General features: G+C 46.1%; 1 protein-coding gene across 1 annotated transcript in view; it reads right to left on the minus strand.

The window, feature by feature from the left end:
- ATXN10 (ataxin 10) overlaps positions 1–16,034 on the minus strand; it is a 147,858-nt gene that overhangs the window by 18,765 nt on the left and 113,059 nt on the right. The window lies entirely within an intron of this gene.

Here is a 16,034-nt window from a genome sequence, read left to right on the forward strand (position 1 = left end):
CTATGAACAAGTATGTGAGGCACACTGTACATATCTTATTTTAAAGTAAAATAACAAATGGGGTAAAAACACCGGGCAGGCCAGATAAATGTCTTCAGCGGGCCGCATGTGGCCTGGGGGCCGTAGTTTCAGCCCACGGTGGCAGCCACTGCGTCCGTCCATCTTGTCGAGGGCCTTCCTCCTCCTTGCTGGCCCTCCACTCTACCAAGCATGGTCCCTCTCCGCGGACTGCTCTCTCCTCGACAACTTCAACTCTTCCTCCATTTAGCATGATGTTGCCTCTTGGTCCAGCTGTGAGGATTTTGGTCTTCTGTACGCTGAGTTGTGATACATACTGTGAGACACACACACCGAAGGCTGCAGTCCTTGATTTACCAGCAAGTGCGTCACGTCGTCCTCGCTGTCAGCAAGATCTTGTCACCTGTTTGTCGCAGGTTGTTAATAAACCTTCCTCCAGTCCTGACGCTGCCCTCTCCTTCATGTAATCCATCTTCTCTGAGGATCTCAGCGTACAGATTAAACAAGTATGGTGAGAAGATGCCACCCTGACACACGTTTTCTGATTGTAAGCCACGCAGTATTTCCTTGCTCTGTTTGTGCGATCCATGTCCGAGTTCCGCAGGAGCACAGTGAAGTGCTCTGGAATTCCAGTGCTTCTCGAGGTGATCCGCAGTTTGTTATGGTCACACCGTCCAGTGCCTTTGCACAGTCAATAGAAGACAAGGGAACATCTTTCTGGTTCTCTCTGCTTTGAGCCAAGATCCATCTGACAGCAGCAATGATAGCCCTCGTTCTACGCCCTCTTTTGACTCGGCCTGACCTCAGTAGTTCCCGGTCAATGTGCTGCTGCCGCCACTGTTAGATGATCTTCAAAACAATGTCACTTGCATGCGACGCCAGTGAGATTGTTCTCGTTTGAGCCTCCTGTCGGGTCACCTCTCTTGGGAATGGCCGAGCAGCTGTCTTCCGAATCTCCTGGCACAGATGAGGGAGTGCTTCCAGTGCTTCTCAGCTTCCTGACACATGTCAACGGGCGTTCTTGTCAATCCCTGGAACCTCGTTTTGGCTGATGCATTCAGTGCCGTTTGAACGCGGGCTATCAGCACCACTGGTTCTGGTTCACGCGTTACCTCCTAAAATGGAAGAATGTCAACTCATTCTTTCTGGTACAGTGGCTAATGCATTCTTTCCATCTTCCCTTAACATTTCCTGCATCATTCAATATTTTTCCCCATAGAATCTTTCAGATGGTAACTCCAGGTTTGATTCTTTCTAGAGCTCTTCCCTGGAAGTGCTCTTCCCTTTTGGGTTTCTAATTCCAGGTCTTTGTAACCTTCACTATAATATTTAGTTTTGTCTTCTCAAGCTGCCCTTTGAATTTTCTAGTCAGCTTTTAAGTTAATAATTTCCTCCACTTGCTTAAGCTCTTCTTTCTCTCCTTTTCAAGACCATTTGCTATCTTCATGACTGATGGTCCTTTTTCTTGTATTCATTTTATTGGGAGCTCCTATAGATAGACCATTCCACAGGCAATCAGTCAAGCATTACTGCACGCTTACTACCACAGTGAAGGACAATCGTGACGGCCCCCACAGCTCGTCAGGCTCTGTCATCAGTGCACAATGCTTCAAACCTGGTCTTGAGATGTTCCTGGAATTCACGTGGGATAAACTCATGGTTGCATTTTGACTCTCATGGACTTGTCTTAATTTTCCTTCAGCTTTATCTTGAACTTACATATCATTAAGTTGGTTTTGCAAAATTCTACCATGCGCTCTCCCTTCATTTCTATCATCAAGTGTGTATTTTCCAACTAGTGTTCCTCTCTCTCTGTTTCCAACTTCTGCATTCCAATCACCAATAATTATCAATGCATCTTGATTCCCGTTTGATCTGATCAATTTCTGATGGAAGACTTCTGTAGAATTCTTCAGTTTCTTCATCACTAGATTTTGTCGTTGGTACATCAATTGAAATAGTAATTTTACTGACTGCATTTCATTGAAAGCGGATAGGTATAATTCTACCAGTAGAGAGCATTGTGCTTCACGATTGATCTTCCGGTGTCTTTTTGATAATGAGCGTCACGCCACTCTTGAAGAGTGAGCCATGTGATTTTTGATTCAAATGTCTAATAGCAGTGCATTTCAGCTCACTAAGCCCGAGGATGTAGACCTTTATGAGTGCCATTTCAGTTTTGATCGCTTCCAATTTTCCTAGACCCATCCTTTGCACGTTCCATGTGCTGGTCATTAGCAGATTTTTGTAGCTATTTCTCGGTGTGGGATCTAGTAATAAAATTTGGGCCTGGCTTTAAAATTTGCTTAAGTAATCCATTTATATTGTAGTTCATAAAGATATTGGAGGATGATTTAAGGGGGAAATGGAAGGGAGCTTTAAGCATTGTGGTGAGAAGTAGAATGAAAAGCCCCCGGGTAACTGGCTTGTCGTCAGAGCACACGAACAGCACTGGCACCCACGGTGAGCGCCCCAGAGGAGGAGGTCGTGTGCTGAAAAGGGCACAGCGGGAGCCTCTACGGTCTAGTCAGCTGCAGCCACCCGAACTGGCACCCAAAGCACCCTGATACAGCCCACAGCCCCCACTTCGCCTCCAGTAAGCCACCAGCAGGCTCAAGCGCCAGCAGTGAAGTGTCAGAATGAGAAAGGGGTGGGAGTGCCAAGAATGTGCCCCGCCTGCAGAGGAGGGATGCAAGGACCAGCCTAGCACACAGGGATGATGGAGCAGTACCAACCGGCCCTGCAGTGCATCTCCAACACCAGCCCAAGCCCGGGCGGTGCTAGAGGCTCGCGTCTGTTGTAAGCACCAAGCGCGAGGCCTTCCTGACAAAGTGCCGCCTACCTGGACATGAGAGGAATGAACGAGACTTACACAGACAGGCACGCGGAGAGATTGACAAGCAGGTGTGGGAGTCCAAGTCTGGCTCTACCATGCATGAGTGGAAGGCAGAAGGGCCGACACTTCAAGGGGTGACTGTGGGTCTGCACAGTCTGACTAACCATGGGAGGGTGGTGTGAATACTTAATAATGGAGAGCAGAGGCCCAGGGCCAATGGTTGGTAACCTCTGTGCTCACTGGGGACAGTCAGTCAGTTGGCTGGAGCTAGGAGTGGAAGAGCAGCACCTCCCAGCATGAGGAAACCAGAAGGCAACTTCCACAGAGCTGAAGAGACCGCTATCATGTGTAGGAGGCCCAAATATAAGGTGATCAGACGTCAAATTGTATCCCGCTTTTGGCGGGATAGTCCAGATTTTTAACAATTTTCCCATGTACCACAGCATTTTTAAAAAGTCCCACTTTTTGAAAGAACGCACGACAAGCTAGGGTATGCGATTTTCAGCTTCCATGTGGCTATTTTACCAGGATATGAGGTTTATCAATGGTGTCCCGCTTTACCAATGTTAAAATCTGGTCACCTTACCCAAAAAGCCATTAATTTTCCTCTTATGACAGTGAGAAATAGAAGCATTCAGAATTTATTATTCAACGTAAAAGAACCATCGCACTTTCAAAAAACAAAATCTGAGAAATGCTGACTGGGTAGGCTGTCTTTGAAGGACAATGAAGGGATACTTGGCATGCTGAAACGTAAGCGGGCACTGCGAGCGCATTAATGAGCCCTTGAAACTCCTGCTCTGTTAGGGTTGGGGCGGAACAGAGGGAATGCTTTCATGAATAAATATCTTTTTGTCAAGTCACATTATAAAATACTAGGCAAGACCATTTTATAGAAATTCCTCAAATGTTTAGAGCACAAGCCTACTGCTGGTGAGTCAGTCCATTCCGACGCACAGCCGTCCTACAGGACGGGCGAGCAGACCGCCCGCTAGGCTCTCCAAGGCGGTGACCTCTGCGGCAGCAGGAAGCAACCCTCCTGTGGAGCAGCTGGCTGAGGGGTTCAAACTGCTGACCTTTCACCCTAAAAGACGAGTCACAGGGCCAGTCTCTGTTGAGGAGCCAGCGCAGCCAGCGCTCCTCTACCGGACAGCAAGCTGCGTTCACAAACCGCCATTAGCCTGCGCAAGTAGCATGTGAACAGGCGGAGAATTAATGGTCTGGTTAACTGTTTTGGCACGTCCTTAGCCAAGAATCACAAGGTTGGACAAGCTGGTCAAGGCAGACAGGTGCAACTCTAAGGATCCTTTCTAAGCTCCTGGGGGTGGGGGCAATATATAGGAAAGGGGGGGAGTGCGGGTGGGGGACATGGTCAGAACCCAGAACCTCAAATCTTCTGGTTGCTCTCAGGCTGAATGGCAGATACAAAGATCTGAAGGCAGGCAGGAGCACAATGTCCACACAGGACAGAATCTCGAGTTTAAAGGGATGGGGAGTCACTTCTGACATTTGGTAGAATGTGCTCAAAACACTACCAAGGCCCAATCCAAGCCCACTGTCTTTCAGTGGATTCCAAATCACAGTGGCCCAGGAGGGCAGGCAAGAACTGCCTGCAGAGGGGCCACAGACTGCTGTGCCTTCCTCCCACAGGCTGAGCGTACGTTCAAACCACCAACCTTTTTGGTTAGTAGCCAACTACTTGAAGCACAGCACTACCAAGGAACCTTCCAAGAACATAGTTCCTGGGGGACAAGAGAGAGATGGCCCTCTCCCTTCAGTCCCTCAACACCTTGGAGCTTGAGGCCCAGCGAGGTTCCTAGGTGAAATGGATAGTTCTGGATGGAACAGAACCCCACATCCACCAATGGCACCCCATTACCATGCCGCCCCACTTTGGAGGACACAGCCGAACCTACAATTTGTTTCTAGCTCGCCTTTTCACTGGTGACCTTGGGGCTTTCTGCCGTCATTAAAGCGGAATTTCTTGTGTTAAGAAGTTACGGCCCACCTTGTAGGCTTGTCATGAGGATCAGAATTAAAATTTATCACGGCACCCAACATATGCCTACAACACAAACAATGCCGTCTGCTTGTACAGCTACTTTTAGTCAGTTCCAAGACACCACAGACTTCCTTGAACACCACTCCTCAGAAGAGAGCTGGACCACTATTTGTTCTCTCGTTTCTAAAAAAATCATTATATTGGGGGCTCGTACAACTCTTATCACACTCCGTACATCCATCCATTGTGTCAAGCACATTTGTTCATCTGTTGCCATCATCATTCTCAAATCATTTGCTTTCTACTTGAGCCCTTGGTATCAGCTCCTCATTTTCCCCCTCCCTCCCCGCCTTCTTTCCCTCAAGAACCCTTGATAATTTCTAAGTTATTACTATTTTGTTATGTCTTACAATGTCTAATATCTCCCTTCACGGACTTTTCTGTTATCTGCCCCCCAGGGAGGGGGTTACATGGAGATCCTTGTGATCGGTCCCACTTTCCACCCCACTTTCCCTCCACCCTCCCAGTATCACCACCTCATCACTGGTCCTGAAGGGCTCAACTGTCCTGGATTTCCTGTACCATTGTACATCCTCTGGTCTAGCCAGATTTGTAAAGTAAAATTGGGATCATGATGGGGAGGGGGGGGAGTTGGAAGCATTGAAGAACTAGTGGAAAGTTGTATGTTTCATCATTGTTATACTGCACCCTGAATGGCTTGTCTCCTCTCCACAACCTTTCTGTAAGGGATGTCCAGTTGCCTATAGATTGGCTTTGGGTGTTCACGCTGCAATCCCCCTTATTCACAATGATATGATTTTTTTTGTTCTTTGATGCCTGATACCTGATCCCTTCAATACCTCATGATCACACAGCTGGTGTGCTTCTTCCACGTGGGCTTTGTTGCTTCTCAGCTAGAAGGCCACTTGTTTATTTTCAAACCTTTAAGACCCCAGACGCTCTCTCTTTTGATAGCCAGGCACCATCAGTTTTCTTCACCGTATTTGCTTATGCGCCTGCTTTGTCTTCAGCAATCCTGTTGGGAAGGTGAGCATCATGGAATGCCAGTTTAATAGAACAAAGTGTTCTTGCATTGAAAGAGTACTTGAGTGTAGGCCCAAAGTCCATCTGCTACCTTAATACTAAACCTATAAATATATGCACATAGATCTATTTACTCATCATCATATATAAATATATTTACATATGTACATGCCTGTATTTAGACCGCTATAAATGCCCTTTGCCTCCTAGTTCTTTTCTCTATTTCCTTTTACTTTCCTCTTGTCCCACTATCATGCTCAGCCTTCATTTAGGTTTCAATAATTCCTCTGGGTTACATTGCCCTTGATAAAGCCCTACCAGGTCTCCTACACCCTCCCTCAGCACCGATTTTGGATTATGTGTTGTTCCCTTGTCCCTGGGTTTGTTAACACCCACTTCCTTCCCCTCCCCCACTCTCCCATGTCCCCCTGGCACCGTCAGTCCCATTGTTTTCTCCTCCAGATTGTTTATCCAGCCTACCTTATTTAGATAGACTTGCAGAGATAATAACATGCACCCAAACTAGACAGAGCAAAACACAACCAAAAAACCAATGGCAAAGCCTCTGGGGTCTTAAAAGCTTGAAGGTAAACAAGTGGCCGACTGGCTGAGAAGCAAGTAAGCCCTCATAGAAGCAGCACACCAACCTGTGTGATCACGAGGTGTTCAGGTTCAGGGATCAGGTTTCAGGCATCAAAGAAGGAAAAATCTTATCATTGTGTGTTCACCTTCAAAATATGATCATGGAAGACAAATGGGTGCATAAGCAAATGTGGTGAAGAAAGCTGATGGTGCCCGGCTATCAAAAATATAGCGTCTGGGATCTTGAAGGCTTGAAGGTAAAAGTGGCCATCTAGCTTGAGAAGCAACAAAGCCCACATGGAAGAAACACACCAGAATGTGTGATCATCAGGTATCGAAGAGATCAGGTTATCAGGGATTAAGGGGAAAAAAATCATATTATTGTGAATAAGGAGGAGTGCAGATTGGGGACCCAAAGGCCATCTGTGGGCAACTTGTCATCCCCTGCAGAGAGGAGATGAGCCAGTCAGGGTGCAGCGTAGCAACGATGAAACATACAATTTTCCTCTAGTTCTTAAATGCTACCCCCCCCCTCCATCATGATTCCAATTCTACCTTACAAATCCAGTGGACCAAATGATGTACATTGGTACAGATAGTGACTGGAAACACAGGGAATCCAGGACAGATAAACCCCTCAGGACCAGTGGCAAGAGTGGTGATACCAGGAAGGTGGAGTGAAGGTGGGGTAGGAGGAGGGAGCTGATTACAAGGATCTACATATGGCCTCCTCTCTGGGGGACGAACAACAGAGAAGTGGGTGAAGGGAGACATCGGAAGTATTAGATATGACAAAATAATATTATAAATTATCAAGGGTTCATGGGGTAGAGGGGTGTGGGGAGGGAGGAAAAATGAGGAGCTGATACCAAGGGCTCAAGTAGAAAGCAAATATTTTGAGAATGATGATGGCAACAGATAAACAAATGTGCTTAACACAATGGATGTATGTACAGATTGTGATAAGCATTGTACGAGCCCCCAATAAAATGATTAAAAAAACAACACCACCAATGACAAAAAATGAAAAGCCTGTAAATACTTCAAGGTCTGTTTGTCAATCTTTAGGAGCATTTTCCAGTTGAGTCTGATGGCTTCAAAGTCTAATTTTGGTATTCCCTCAGGACTTTCTTGCTCTGTTCCCCTTGCTGTTCTGTTGCATGTCCTTAGTGTTTTGCCAAGTCAGATTGGGGGCCATTCCCACACTGTGTCTCCAGAGTTGTCCTCCATAGGGCCATGGGTCAGTCGTGTCTCATAGTGGGGCTGGCCATATGGTCCTTTCTGTGCATTTGTTGCTCTGAGCAGAGATAGCATCCTCAAGGCTTGGTGGGCCAGGATGTGCTCCAGTCTCTCTTCCTCCCCCTTTCTTTGCTCCCATGTGCTCTGATCAGACCTGTCCCTCTCCCTCAGCTGTAGCTTCAGTGCTATCCTCTGAAGTCAATTCTTTTGGGGGGAGGGGCGCTGTCTACCACTTGTTCTTAAGTGAGGCTCGAGTATATGAGGATAGACTTCTATAATCGCACTGGGACAGTGAAACCTGAGCAGCAAGGTGACCACTTAAGTCAATGCTGTGCTTTTTCCTGACTGTCCCATGAGTCGAGTGGGCCCTGGGGAGACCGACTGCCAATGTACTCTCCTCCTGCCTTCTTCCCTGGCAGGTGTACCCCAAGTCCCATGGAGAGAGGTCTTTGTGTTGCACTCATTTCCAGGGTACTGGTGCAGAGCTGGCTGCTCCTGGCCCCAACGCCAGAAGAGCAATTAATGTCCTGATTTAAGAGGCACAAAGTGTGCTGTAGGACCATCTCTCCACAGATTCACAAGAAGACGAGGCTAGTGCTTCTCAGCATGGCTTTCCAAGAGACTGATCAAGCCTCGAACAAAGGACAATGCTCTGCTTCCAGTCTGTAGGTCTTCAGTATCTGACAATGTTCTGAAGCTATGCAGGGTTTTAGCAACTCCTTTCTCCAAAGTGGGGAGCCAAGTTCTTCTTCACTGTCTGTTCTTAGTCTAGAACTGTGTTTCGTAACCTGTGGGTCCAACCTCTTTGGGGGTCGAACGACCCTTTCACCCGGGATGCCTGATTCATAACAGTAGCAAACTGACAGTGATGAAGTAGCAACAAAAATAACTTTATGGTTGTGGGGGTCGTCACAACAGAGGAACTGTACTAAGGGATCACGGTATTAGGAAGGTTGAGAACCAGTGGTCTAGAAGCGCTGCTGAAACTTGTTTCAGAAGTTTTAGGATTGCTAAAAGGACAAACTAGTCTGTCTTGGAAGAAGTATGGCCAGAAGCAAGGATAGCAAGACTCCGTTCTACATACTTTGGACATGCTCTTGGGAGAGACCAGTCCCTGGAGAAGGACATTGTGCTTGCTCAAGTGGAGAGGCAGCAAAGAAGAGGAAGGCCTTCCAGGAGATGAACTGACATCGCGGCTGCAACAACGAGCTCCGCGTTAAAATCCACTCGACAGCCAACAACAACAGAACAAAGGCATTAGAATGGCTGGGAGAGGCCTGGATATCAATCAGGGTGGAAGAAACTTCTCCAGGTGACTCTAACAGGCCGCTGAGATGAGGCGGAGCTTGAGAGAGCTGCCGGTGTCAGTGCTTACCACCAAGTCCATTCCAACTACATGTGTCTCCCCTTCAGGAGAGCTATTTCCAGCCCCCAAAACAATTCTCTTCCTTGCTCCAAGTGGTGGTCTACTTTTACAATGAACTTGACCGAGACATCGTCTACTATGGAGCCAAGTTCTACTCATGGCAACCCCTTCTGTTCAGAGAAGACGGCTCACAATGTTCCCAAGGCAATGACACGCTGGAAGCAGACTGCCAGCCTGTCCTGCCAAGGAGGCTCTGCCGGGGTTTGACCTAGCAAGCGTTTGGGGAGTACTGAAGTGCTCGATCGGTTGTGCCACTTGGATTACATTCCTATGTAATCACCATCAAACCAAGACAGGGACTATTTCCATCCTGCCCCCGCCCTTGCCGAGCACGGATCTGCCCTGTGTCACGGGAGGTGTACTGTCAGCTCTACCACCACAATAAAACCATAGACAGGAAGACTCTGCGTCTTTTCTTCGCACGCTGCTTGGGAGAGTCACCCATGTCGGGGAGTGGGATTGTGGTTTCTCTTCATTCCTGATCAGGAGCACACCAATGTGTGCATCCAGTTCTGTGTTGGTGGACACGACACGAGTTTTTCTAGCTTTATTTTTATAAAGCTAGGCACGACTAGCACTGACATCTACGTCCTGTGGTGGGCACACAGTTCCAGCTCTCGTGCGGGGTCCTGAGCAGAATTTCTGAGTTACAGGTTAAGTGTATGTTTAATGTTACAAGCGCTCACAAATCATTTGCTGACCTGTTTGGCCACTGCATTCCCTCTAACAATGCATTTATTTGTGTTACATCAGATTCTGCCAGCTTTCTGTTACTAGGCATTTGAGGCAGTACCTCATTGTGATTTTCACCTGCGTCTCCCTCATGACTAATGTCGAGGAGCATATTTCCAGGTGCTAATGGGCCCCCAAGGAGCCCTGGTGGTGCTGTGGGTTACCTACGGACTGACCTGCTAACCACAGAGCCTATGGTTCTTGCAACACCAACTCAGACACCTCAGGGAGGTCTCCTCTGTCCTTTATAGCACCATGAGCTGCAATCAACTTGACAGCAGCAGGCCTGGTTCCATGAGCCGCTGCGGCCTTCTTTTATCGCGTGCTGTGTGAGTATTTTACACATTTAATCCACTGTGTTGGCCTCTACAATTATTGAGTTATACACGTTCCTTCAACATCTCGACCGTTAGTTCATCCTACCGTGGTGGTTTGTGTGCTGCTGTGATCCTGGAAGTTCTGCCATTTATATTTCAAATACTAACAGGGCCACCCTTGGTGGACAGGTTTACATGGTGCTTCCATACTAAGGCAGATAAGAAAGAAGGAAACGGGGTTCTATCTTTGAAAATGTAGCCACTGAAAACATTACGAATAGCTACAGCGAGAGCACTGTCTACGACAGCGCTGGAAGCTAAGCTGCTCCGACGGAAACACACTCAAGTTTGACTGGAGGAGAGAGCTGCCTCCACAAAGGAGAAAATAAACCCTGAGGCCCTCAGTCAATGCCGACTCAGAGCAGCCCTCCAGGACCGGCGGAAAGGCCCCTGTGGGCCTCTGAGACTGCAACTCTTTCCAGGAGCAGAAAGCCTCCTCTTCTCCTATGGAGCAGCTGGTGGTTTCGACCTGCTGACCCAACATGTAACCACCAGCGCTTCTCCCACAAAGTAAGAGTCAACCTGAATGACACGGACAGAGCAAAGCCATTTGGGAAATGCATCTGGGGATGCGGCACGTCTCAAAGTGAGCTGAAACAGCTGCACGCATCCACTCACAATGAATGAGTAAGAGTGGATCCAGGAACAAAGCCATCAAGACTGCCATGGGACTCACAAAGATGGCATCGGGGCACTGGCGAGCTGCTGTGGATTGGTTTTGGCCAGCTGAGTAGTACAGCCATGTGGGTTACTGTGCCAGGAATGACAAATTGAAGAGCCAATAGTGTTGTATTAATAATCATCAAAGAATATTTCAAGGTCTTTCCAGGTGTACCGTGCTGTCAGTGATAGGATAACATACACATATATGTCTACGAAGATCAGTTAACATGACTGTCATTCCAATTCCTTCAACAACTAATGACAAAGATAAAGCAATCGAAGATTTTTACCAACTTCTCCTGCCTGAAACTGACTGAACATGCAATCAAAGAACACACTCATTAAGAAAATTAAGGCTGCAATGGTAGAAATGATGTCACAGGTAACACGGCATAATTTTGCAAAGCCAACAACTTATTCATCGCACATACCTTTTCCCAACAACATAAATGATGACTCATACATGTGGACCTTGGATGGAACATTCAAGAATCAAGTTGACTACGCCAGTCAGAACAATAGCAAGGTTAAGGGCAAAGTGGGGAACAGATGGTCAGCTGCTCCTAGAGAAATTCAAGCTGAAATATTAAAAATAAATAAATAAAACAAGTCCATGAAAATCAAAGTACAAACCTGGGTTTATTCCACCTTAACATTGAGACCATCTCTAATTCTTCTGTAATAGACCTGATGCGCTGAACACTGCTAACCAAAGACCAAAAAACCCGTGGAATGACATCAAGGACACCACACGTGACTACACCACACGTGACTACACCACACGTGACTACACCACACGTGAATACACCACAGGATCACTTGAAAGACAGAATGAAAGAAAAGGCCAAAATAACTATCAGAAAAGACTAAGACATTTACTCTTGAAGGTACAGTAGCTAAACCGAATAAAAGAAATGAAGTAAAAGAACTGACCAGAACATTTCAAAGGGCCGCTGAAGAAGATAAATGATTATAATGAAATGCGAAAAGACCAGGAGCTAGAAAATCAAAAATCAAAAAGGAAGGGCATACTAGGCATTTCCTAAGCTAAAAGAACTTGTGCGTGTGTGTGTGGGGGGGGGGGGGAACTAAAACCCCGAGTTGCATTAATGAAAAGATTCTAGTGAACAAGCGGCCATCTCGCTCAGAAACAAATAAGCCCACATGGAAGAAGCACACCGGCCAGTGCGATCACGAGGTGCCCAAGGGACCAGATATAAGGCATCATGCAAAAAAAAAGAGATATAAGTGTGTGTATGTATGTGTATATATGTGTATATGTATATATGTATGTGTATATATATATTATATTAAATGAAGGGGGAAGTGCAGAGTGGAGACCCAAGGCCCAAGTGTCGGCCAATGGAGATCCCCTCATAGAGGGGCTTAGGAGAGGAGATGGGTTAATTAGGATGTGAGGTAGTATCGATGAAGAACACAGCTTTCCCCCAGATCCTGGATGCTCCCTCCCCCCAACTACCATGATCCGAATTCTACCTTGCAGGGCTGGATAGGACAGAGGCTGTACACTGGTACATATGAGGGTTGGAGGTACAGGGAATCCAGGGTGGATGATACCTTCAGGACCAAAGGCGTGAGGGACGATGCTGGGAGAGTGGAGGGTGAGTGGGTTGGAAAGGGGGAACTGATTACAAGGAGCCACATGTGATCTCTTCCCTGGGAGAGGGACAGCAGAGAAGGGGGGAAGGGAGACCCCGAATAGGGCAAGATATGACAAAATAACGAGGTATAAATTACCAAGGGCATATGAGGGAGGGGGGAAAGGGGAGGGAGGGGGGTGGAAAAAGAGGACCTGATGCAAGGGGCTTAAGTGGAGAGCAAATGCCTTGAGAATGATTGGGGCAGGGAATGTATGGATGTGCTTTATACAATTGATGTATGTATATGTATGGATTGTGGTAAGAGTTGTTTGAGTCCCTAATAAAATGTAAAAGAAGAAAAGAGAAAAAAATGATTAGGGCAAAGACTGTACAGATGTGCTTTATACAATTGATGTATGTATATGTATGAACTCTGAAAAGAATTGTATCAGCCCCAATAAATTGTTAAAAAAAAAAAAAAAACCCAAAACTTTATATTATGGAAATTTCCTAACATAGGACATAAAAAAATAGCTGGTTAGTGTTATAAATTCCTTACCTGTTTCAACAATAATAAACATTTTGCCTGTCAAAAAAAAGAAAGTAACTGTTTAGAAAATAATGATGGCAACATATGTACAAATATGCTTGATACAATTGATGTATGAATTGTTATAAGACCTGTAAGATCACCCAATAAAATGATCTTTTAATTAAAAAAAAAAAAAAAAAGAAAAGATTCTAGACGCAGGACAGTGAAAGATGTAGGAAGCACAGGAGGAGGCAAGGAATACATAAAATCACTGTTCCGCAAAGAAATGGCCAGTGTGCAGCCACTCCAGGAGGAAGCATACGATTAAGAACTGATGTTATTGAAGAAAAATCCAAGCTGTACTGAAGCATTTATGGAAAATAAAGTTCCAGGAATTCACGGAAATCTTTCGACACTGAACAGATGCAATGCTGGAAGTGCCCATCCCTCTATCTAACCAACCAGCTAGAAGAGAGTGGAATTTGTGGCCATCCTAAAGAACGCGACTGAAGGAACGTAAAAACTACACAGTATCATTTACATCGCACAAGTAAGATTTTGCTGAAGATAATTAAATAATGGCCCCACCAGAGTACACCACTGCTGTCACAGGGATCTTATCGGAAAGCAGAGAGTAGCAGAAAAACGTTTACTTGTGCTTGATTGACTTATGCAAAGGCACTCAACTGTATGGATCATAAACTATGGATAACATTGTAAAAAATGCAAATTCCAGAACGCTTCATTCCGCTCATGCAGAACTTGCACACACACACCAGCACAACGAGGGTGGCTTCCCCTCAGGAAAGGCCCATTTCTCCACACTGAGACAATGTGCATGCTAAGCAACTGGTCTTCTGCCAACCCAGACTCTGTGAAGAACAACACAGCATCGACATTGGAGAAAGACTCATTAACAACCTGCAAATATGCAGATGGCCGACAGAAGAGGACTAATAAGCACTTAGTGATGAAGATCAAAGTATGTACACGGATTATACCTCAACATGAAAGAAAGCAAAAATTCTTCCAACTGGGCCAATACGCACCATGACAAGATGACTGAAGAAAAGATGAAAGTTGTCAAGGATTTCCTCTTACATGGCGGCACAATCAAGGAATCAAACCACACACGACACTGGGCAAGTCTACTGCAAACGGCCTCTTTCAAGTATGAGGAAGCTTCTAAAAGTTCACGAAAAATTGAATAAAAAGATAATCGAGTCTTCCCACAAAAACGTTGAAGGTTCTTGAGATCACAAAGCAAAGACAACCATTCAAATACTAAGGTGCACTTAACCAAGCCGTGGCATTCTCCATCACCTCATACACACGTGAATAAGGAAGACAGAGACAAACTGATGCCTTTGAATTATGGTTTTAGCAAGAAACATTAGACAGACCATGGACTTGCAGAAGAATAAATAAAGTGGTCTTGGAAGAAGTACAGCCAGAATAGTCCTTATAATTGCGCACGGAGAGACTATCTCCCGTACTGCAGACACGGTATCAGAGGCACCACGAGCCCCTGGAGAACAATGATTGATAAAAGTAGCACGTCGGTGAAAAAGAGGACGGGATGGAGTGACCCAGTGGCTGGACCACAGCAATGAACATGAACATGGCGGGGACCAGGTAGCCTTTCGTTCTGTTATGTAAAGGGTCCTTACGAGTTGAAACCAACTTGACAGCAACTAATACTAACAGGGTTTAGCAATAGTAATTTTATGGATAGTCTAGATTAAGTAACTAACTGAATCGTGCTGTGGATAATGAGTGCCAGGAAAGGAAACGGCCAGAGTCAACGCTGCGGTGCTGGAAATGCTGGACCAGAATCAGCAGCTGCCAGTAGGCAAAACTCATACTGTGACACAGAGACACCATCACTTCCGTGACATCCGTACCCAAAACGGAAATGCTGAATTTAATCACAGCAGGGAATGCTACAGAATAACTACCAATTGCACCTCAGCATCAGGTTGCTAAAGACAAAGGAACAGTGAGGACTCTCCGGGAAACGAAGAACAGCGCGGGTCTCTGATTGATCCTGCAATGGCGGGATACCGGCATACCTGGAATGAAACCTGCAGACTAGCTAACAGTATGTAGTATGATGCTGATGTTCTCCTTTCTGTAGTTGTACTAGCGCTATTTGCTATGTTCATGTGTAGGACTGTTTTGTGAAAGAGAATTCCAGAAGAAAGCCGTGGAGATCTTCTTCTGAAAGATGGCAGTCACTTTTTTTTTTTAACATTGAGTCTATCCCATCTAAATTTTTTTCAGAGAAAATGGGTTTTGTTTTTTTTAATAAATCATTTTATTGGGGGCTCAATACAACTCTTATGGCAATCCATACATACATCAATTGAGTAAAGCACCCTTATACATTCTCAAAATTCGCCTTTCACTTGGGTTCCTGGAATAAGCTCATTTTCCTTTTTTCCCTCCCCATCCCTCCCCGCTCCATGAACCCTTAATAACATAAATTATTACTCTATCCTATCTTACACTGCCCGGCGTCTCCCCTCACCCACTTTCCTGTTGCCCATCCCCCAGAGAGGAGGTTACATGTAGATCCCCAAGATCAGTTCCCCCTTTCTACACCCCCTTCCCTCCCGGTGTCGCCACTCTCACCACTGGTCCTGAGGGGTTCATCCGTCCTAGACTCCCTGTGTTTCCAGATCCCTACTGCAGCACTGTGCATCCTCTGGTCTAACCAGGTCCGCAAGGTAGAATTGGGATCATGGATAATTAGGGGGGAGGAAGCGTTCGAGAACTAGAGGAAGGTTTTGAGTTTCATTGTTGCTACACTGAACCCTGAGTGACTCATCTCCTCCCCACTACCACTCTGCAAGAGATGTCCAGCTATCTACAGATAGGCACTGGATCCCCATCACGCACTCCCCTCATTCATGGTGATATGTTCCCCGCCCCCCGCCTTTGTTGTTTGAAACTGGTCCCCTCGGCCCTTCATGCTCACAC

This window comes from Tenrec ecaudatus, chromosome 6, assembly GCF_050624435.1.
Source record: "Tenrec ecaudatus isolate mTenEca1 chromosome 6, mTenEca1.hap1, whole genome shotgun sequence".
Classification (NCBI taxonomy): Eukaryota; Metazoa; Chordata; class Mammalia; order Afrosoricida; family Tenrecidae; genus Tenrec; species Tenrec ecaudatus.